This window comes from Rutidosis leptorrhynchoides, chromosome 3 (genome assembly GCF_046630445.1).
Source record: "Rutidosis leptorrhynchoides isolate AG116_Rl617_1_P2 chromosome 3, CSIRO_AGI_Rlap_v1, whole genome shotgun sequence".
Lineage (NCBI taxonomy): Eukaryota > Viridiplantae > Streptophyta > Magnoliopsida > Asterales > Asteraceae > Rutidosis > Rutidosis leptorrhynchoides.
In genome coordinates, this window is record NC_092335.1 from 559,320,339 (window position 1) to 559,328,390 (window position 8,052).

The window sequence follows — 8,052 nt, forward strand, 5'->3', positions numbered from 1 at the left end:
TTAAGACGATTTACTGACTTAGTACTATTTGCCTTAGGTTGAGGACCTTCGGACCAATTACTTGCACACCTTTTCCGAACCGACTTTACGATTACATTATCATTGTGAGTTATAGCATTCCCTTTTTACTTTAACTTATTTTGGGAACTGAGAATACATGCGGATTTTATGTTTTACATACTAGGCACGAGTACTTAAACTTATATATGTGTGGGTTATACAACGGCAGAAACATTCCCTTTAGCTCGGTAACGTTTAGTCATTGGTTTTTGAACCGGTGAACCCGAATCTTAGATATGGATCCATAGGGTTTGACATCCCCACTCGGGCTAGTAGCGCTAGCATTTAACGAGTGTTTAATACTTCGTAAACATACGCACTTGCCAAGTGTACTTTCAGGGGGTATAAACATTAAGTTAGTTACCAAGTGCCCACGGTTAACATATACTTTATCATACTATTTTGAAACGCTCTTTGTAGCACTGAAATCTCGTGGCCTACCTTACTTACTGTTATACTTAAACTATAGCTCACCAACCTTTGTGTCGACGTTTTAAAGCATGTTTTTCTCAGGTGCTTGAGGTTAGCTTCCACTGTGTACTAGTCGTGCTGTAGACACCCGCTGCTTAGAGTTGCTATCGCATGAACTACTTTATTTTGCATTCAAACATTCGTACTTTTGAACTATGACTTGTAACGACCATTGTGGTCACATACACTTATTATTTGCTTCTACTTAGTGAAGCATGCTTTTGGATTGTAAAACATTCGATGTTGGTTTAGACATCACTTTATTATTGAATGCAAACTCTTTTTGAAAATGCATATAGTACTTAACCTTGTAATGATCCTCCTGTTGATGATTCGTACACGATGATTTTGTACGGGGCATCACATTATATGTTTAATGAAAACTATATTTACATGATTAAATGTTTCCAACATGTTAAGCAATCAAACTTGTTAAGACTTGGTTAATTGAAACGGAAATTTTGTAAACGTCTGATTACCCAGTTTGACCATTGATTCACGAACGCTATAAGTTGTATATGACATGATGATACATAAATGAATAAATATATATGTTTAACATGATAATATGATAATTAAATATATCATTAAGTGTATTAACAATGAACTACATAAGTAAAAACAAGACTACTAACTTAAGGATTTCGAAAAGAGACATATATGTAACGATTATCGTTGTAACGACATTTAAATGTATATATCATATTAAGATATATTAATATATCATAATATCATGATAATATAATAATTTAAAATCTCATTTGATATTATAAACTTTGGGTTAACAACATTTAACAAGATCGTTAACCTAAAGGTCTCAAAACAACACTTACATGTAACGATTAACGATGACTTAACGACTCAGTTAAACTGTATATACATGTAGTGTTTTAATATGTATTCATACACTTTTGAAAGACTTCAAGACACTTCTCAAAATACTTCTACTTAACAAAAATGCTTACAATTACATCCTCGTTCAGTTTCATCAACAATTCTACTCGTATGCACCCGTATTCGTACTCGTACAATACACAGCTTTTAGATGTATGTACTATTGGTATATACTCCAATGATCAGCTTTTAGCAGCCCATGTGAGTCACCTAATATATGTGGGAACCATCATTTGGCAACTAGCATGAAATATCTCATAAAATTATAAAAATATGAGTAATCATTCATGACTTATTTACATGAAAATAAAATTACATATCCTTTATATCTAATCCATATACCAATGACCAAAAACAACTACAAACACTTTCATTCTTAAATTTTCTTCATCTAATTTATCTCTCTCAAGTTCTAACTTCAAGTTCTAACTTCAAGTTCTAAGTGTTCTTCATAAATTCTACAAGTTCTAGTTACATAAAATCAAGAATACTTTCAAGTTTGCTAGCTCACTTCCAATCTTGTAAGGTGATCATCCAACCTCAAGAAATCTTTGTTTCTTACAGTAGGTTATCATTCTAATACAAGGTAATAATCATATTCAAACTTTGGTTCAATTTCTATAACTATAACAATCTTATTTCAAGTGATGATCTTACTTGAACTTGTTTTCGTGTCATGATTCTATTTCAAGAACTTCGAGCCATCCAAGGATCCGTTGAAGCTAGTTCCATTTTTCTCTTTTCCAGTAGGTTTATCCAAGGAATTTAAGGTAGTAATGATGTTCATAACATCATTCGATTCATACATAAAAAGCTATCATATTCGAAGTGGTAAACTAGTAATCACTAGAACATAGTTTAGTTAATTCTAAACTTGTTCGCAAATAAAGTTAATCCTTCTAACTACACTTTTAAAATCAACTATACACATGATCTATATCTATATGATATGCTAACTTAATTATTTAAAACCCGAAAACACGATAAACACCATAAAACCGGATTTACGCCGTAGTAGTTACAACCGGGGGCTGTTTTGGTTTGGATAATTAAAAACTATGAAAAACTTTGATTTAAAAGCTATACTTCTGGGAAAATGATTTTTCTTATGAACATGAAACCATATCCAAAAATCATGGTTAAACTCAAAGTGAAAGTATGTTTTTCAAAACAGTCATCAAGATGTCGTTCTTTCGACGAAAATGACTACCTCTTTTAAAAATGACTTGTAACTTGTATTTCCGACTATAAACCTATACCTTTTCTTTTTATTTTCATAAATTCAAGTTCAATACGAAACCATGGCCGCTTAAATCACTCAAAACGGATTAGAAACGAAGAAATGGCGAGCAAAACAAAATTGGTAAAAACTACTCATTTTAGCTACGTGAAAATTGGTAACAAATCTATTCCAATCATAACTTAATCAACTTGTATTGTATATTATGTAATCTTGAGATACCATAGACACGTATACAATGTTTCGACCTATCATGTCGACACATCTATATATATTTCGGAACAACCATAGACACTCTATATGTGAATGTTGGAGTTAGCTATACAGGGTTGAGGTTGATTCCAAAATATATATAGTTTGAGTTGTGATCAATACTGAGATATGTATACACTGGGTCGTGGATTGATTCAAGATAATATATATCAATTTTTTTTCTGTACATCTAATGTTGGACAACTAGTTGTAGGTTACTAACGAGGACAGCTGACTTAATAAACTTAAAACATCAAAATGTATTAAAAGTGTTGTAAATATATTTTGAACATACTTTGATATATATGTACATATTTGTTATAGGTTCGTGAATCGACCATGTGATGACCCGGAAATTTCCGATCAAATTTAAACTTTAATCTTTATATATATCCGACACGATAAGCAAAATCTGTAATGTTGAGTCTCGAAAGTTTTGAAACTATATTTCTGTAATCAAATATCCTTTAACCATGCCTAACGATTCACGAACAATTATGTGTAAATAAATATATATACATATACATGTGTGATTATTAAATGGAGATATATTAATAAAACATTGAACGGATTAGTTAATATGAATATAAGCTATGAGATCTATTTTATGAACTTGGAAATGTTATCAAGGTATTGAATAAATAATACTTTACATGAACGTATTTGTTTGATGTAAGTTTATCAACGAGATTAAAAGATAATATCAAATGATTGAATTATCAGATACATTGAATTATGATTTCGAGTCTCTGTTATAAGGTCCACTTTGAATTAGAAAACTCTTACTTTAACGGTATTCGGAATAAATGGTAAAGTGATTTACAAGTAAGAACAAAGTATCACTTATTGGGAGTTAGACAAAAGTTAGTGGAGAATTGAATTTCATAATACTCGATTTATCATATAGAAAGAATAATTGGGATAAGATTCGTTGACTAGATAAACCCATTTGATATGTTATATTAAGATATATTATTTAGAAAGTTAAGAAAATTAAACTAAACATTTACGCATAAAAGAATGAAAACAAATTAAGTTTTAAAGCATAAACGTTATAGGATTTTTGATAATGTAAATGATCTTAAAATATATAATTAGTTTTGAAAGGATAACTAGTATGTTATAAGATAAATATTTCAAAAATGTGTATAAGATTATAAAATTTTAATTTAAACTAGTCATAAAACGTTTTGATTTTAAACTAATATTAATAAATAGGCTTTGATAATTAACAAGTTTATGAATTATAAAAGGAAATGATCAAAACACTCAAAAGATTAAGTTACACTTTGAGTGAGTTAGTTTTTAATTAATTTAAGTCTAGTTATTAATAAAGGTACATGTCACAACACGTTTAATTTAAAATAAAATATTTTGACGAACGACGAGACTTTGATTTATGGAAGTAAATGACCACAACACTCAATTTTATAAGTTATATTTTTATAAAGGTAATTTATTGATGAGTAAGTCTAATTTTTGTAAAAGGTACACGTCGCGTAACGTAAAAGGCTAGTTTTCTAAATGTACGAAAGTGCGCCCGAAAAACCGAAAGTGGTACATGAGTCGTGAGACCACGACCGTGTCATTTTTGTAAAAATTATATTTTTACCATGAGCGTAAATATAATATAATATTTAATTAATTCTAAAGATTAAATATATTATATATTAATTAATATATATAAAATTACATATCATATGTCTTAAACGAGTGATATGTAGTAGGTGAAATGAAGTGTCGGTAGTCCTTAATGGATATGTGCTGTAAAGATCGCATAGTGAAAAGTTGGTGACTACATGCTATAAAAACTGAACACATCTCACTCTGGTTCATTTGCATCTTCTTTCTATTACCGAGTATTATGTATATTAATTAAATTATTATTATTATTATTATTATTATTATTATTATTATTATTATTATTATTATTATTATTATTATTATTATTATTATTATTATTATTATTATTATTATTATTATTATTATTATTATTATTATTATTAGTAGTAGTAAATATACACATACATAAAATATTACGACGAGGTCATGAGCGGGTCATTTCAAGACAAGTTTTATGAGTAGGATAGGGCTAGGGAAATTATGAGTTATGGCTATGGAGGTGATGGGTATGGTTCATGGGTATGCTAGTGAGGTCAAATTTAGTGTTTGTCATCTCCGTTGCGTCTACGTACCTTTCATGCAATATTGAACCTCAATATTGATACGTGAGTACTCATAATTTAATTTTTACATACTAATAGTGTATCCCTGACTAGTGCTCGAGAATATAGGATTGTGCATGCTTGTATATTTGTTATTGCCCTTAGATAAGTTATGTTGAATCTTAAAGGTTGTTATACTAGGGATGAAATAAGGTATAAAATATGCATGTCTTTGGAAAGCTAGCGAAAAATTAAGAACTTTTCATTTAGATATTAAATGGATTCGATGAACGGTTAGAAAGTTATGAAATAAACGAATTGTATAATTAATTTCGTAATTAAAATTGCTGATGATAATTAGTGAACTAATTTTCTGGGTAATAAAAAGTGGTTATTTGGATTCTACTCGTCGAGTAGATGAATTTTCATATAAAGCACGTCTCGTTTCGTTGAACGGTTGTCAAGTTATGGATAAAAGAAGTTTTGTAAATTTTGATGAAACGTCGATACGGAAACTGAAATTCTCGCTGATCTGCGTTGTTTCAGATTAAAACAAAAATACCACTGAATTCTTTGTTGTAAGGTCTAACAAACGACTCTGGCCTTTTGTCAATTCGAGTCTCGACGATTTTTCTAAAAATCGTCAAAGTTGACTGTTTGGTCACATTTTAAAATTCTAAAAAGAGTTGAAACTTTTTATTAAAAATATCAGTTTTGTATCAGTTGTCATGGTCGGCCTGATGTGTGTTTACTTTTGCCAAAAATCATGTTATATCTTTGTGGTAACGAGAATTTGAAGGCTTTGACCATTTGTCAATCCGAGTTTCGAGGAATTTTCTAAAAATCTCCAAAGTAGGCTACTCGGTCACTTTTGTAAATTTATTAAAGCTGAAAAATTAACTTTGAAACGCCGAAACCGCGTTGGCAACTACGAGTTGTCTAGGTTTAGTTTACTTCTGTAAAATTTATGCTTAATCCTTTTTGGTAATGTGTAACTTTTATCTTTGGCCGTTTATCAATCGGAGTTCCGATAATTTTTCTAAAAATCGCTGAAGTGGCCGTTTAGTCATGTTTGACCGAAAAATCTTTTTTTGTATAAGTTATTGTGTTTTTGCATGCGACCTCGTTTTTACTTTAACCTTTGACTTTTGACCTTGAACTTTGACTTTTCCGTTAACTTTTCAGTTAATATTTTTGTGTTGACTTTCTCTAAAAACTAAAATACTATTTTATGATTATGAAACCATTTGTGATACGTTGTTTCACACGTCACCTTTTACTAAAATTTTAACTAAACATGAGTAATATAACATGTTACTATACTGTTGAGTCAGACTCGAGCATTAGGATTGTGGTACACTATGACTTAACCTAATTTGTTAGACAAATATTGATCAACATAAATATATATATAATTAATATAGGTTCGTGAATCCGAAGCCAACCTTACACATATTCAATGATGATATATGTATTTTTACTACAAAATACAGTATGGTGAGTTTCATTTGCCTTTTTACCCTTTATATTTTTGGGCTGAGAATACATGCGCAACTTTTATAACTGTTTTACGAAATTGACACAAGTACGTGAAACTACATTCTATGGTTGGATTATCGAAGTCGAATATGCCCCTTTTTATTAAGTCTGGTAATCTAAGAATTAGGGAACAGACACCCTAATTGACGCGAATCCTAAAGATAGATCTATCGGGCCCAACAAGCCCCATCCAAAGTACCGGATGTTTTAGTACTTCGAAATTTATATCATGTCCGAAGGAGGATCCTGGAATGATGGGGATATTCTTATATATGCATATTGTTAATGTCGGTTACCAGGTGTTCAATCCATATGAATGATATTTTTGTCTCTATGCATGGGACGTATGTTTATGAGAAATGGAAATCTGAAATCTTGTGGTCTATTAAAATGATGGAAACGATTGTTTAAGTTAAACTAATGAACTCACCAACCTTTTGGTTGACACTTTAAAGCATGTTTATTCTCAGGTACGAAAGAAATCTTCCGCTGTGTATTTGCTCATTTTATAGATATTACTTGGAGTCATTCATGGCATATTTCAAAAGACGTTGCATTCGAGTCGTCGAGTTCATCAAGATTATTATCAAGTCAATTATAGTTGGATATATTATGAAATGGTATGCATGCCTGTCAACTTTCGATGTAATGAAAGTTTGTCTTTTCAAAAACGAATGCAATATTTGTAAAATGTATCATATAGAGGTCAAGTACCTCGCGATGTAATCAACTGTTGTGAATTGTTTATAATCGATATGGACTTCGTCCGGATGGATTAGGACGGGTCTTCACAGACCAGTGGCCAAGTCTTACTTCCCGACGAAGTAAAAAAATCTGTGAAAGTGAGTTATAGTCCCACTTTTAAAATCTAATATTTTTGGGATGAGAATACATGCAGGTTTTATAAATGATTTACAAAATAGATACAAGTACGTGAAACTACATTCTATGGTTGAATTATCGAAATCGAATATGCCCCTTTTTATTAAGTCTGGTAATCTAAGAATTAGGAAACAGACACCCTAATTGACGCGAATCCTAAAGATATATCTATTGGGCCTAACAAACCCCATCCAAAGTACCGGATGCTTTAGTACTTCGAAATTTATATCATATCCGAAGGGTGTCCCGGAATGATGGGGATATTCTTAAATATGCATCTTGTTAATGCCGGTTACCAGGTGTTCACCATATGAATGAATTTTATCTCTATGTATGGGATGTGTATTGAAATATGAAATCTTGTGGTCTATTATTATGATTTGATAATATATAGGTTAAACCTATAACTCACCAACATTTTTGTTGACGGTTTAAGCATGTTTATTCTCAGGTGATTATTAAGAGCTTCCGCTGTCGCATACTTAAATAAGGACGAGATTTGGAGTCCATGCTTGTATGATATTGTGTAAAAACGGCATTCAAGAAACA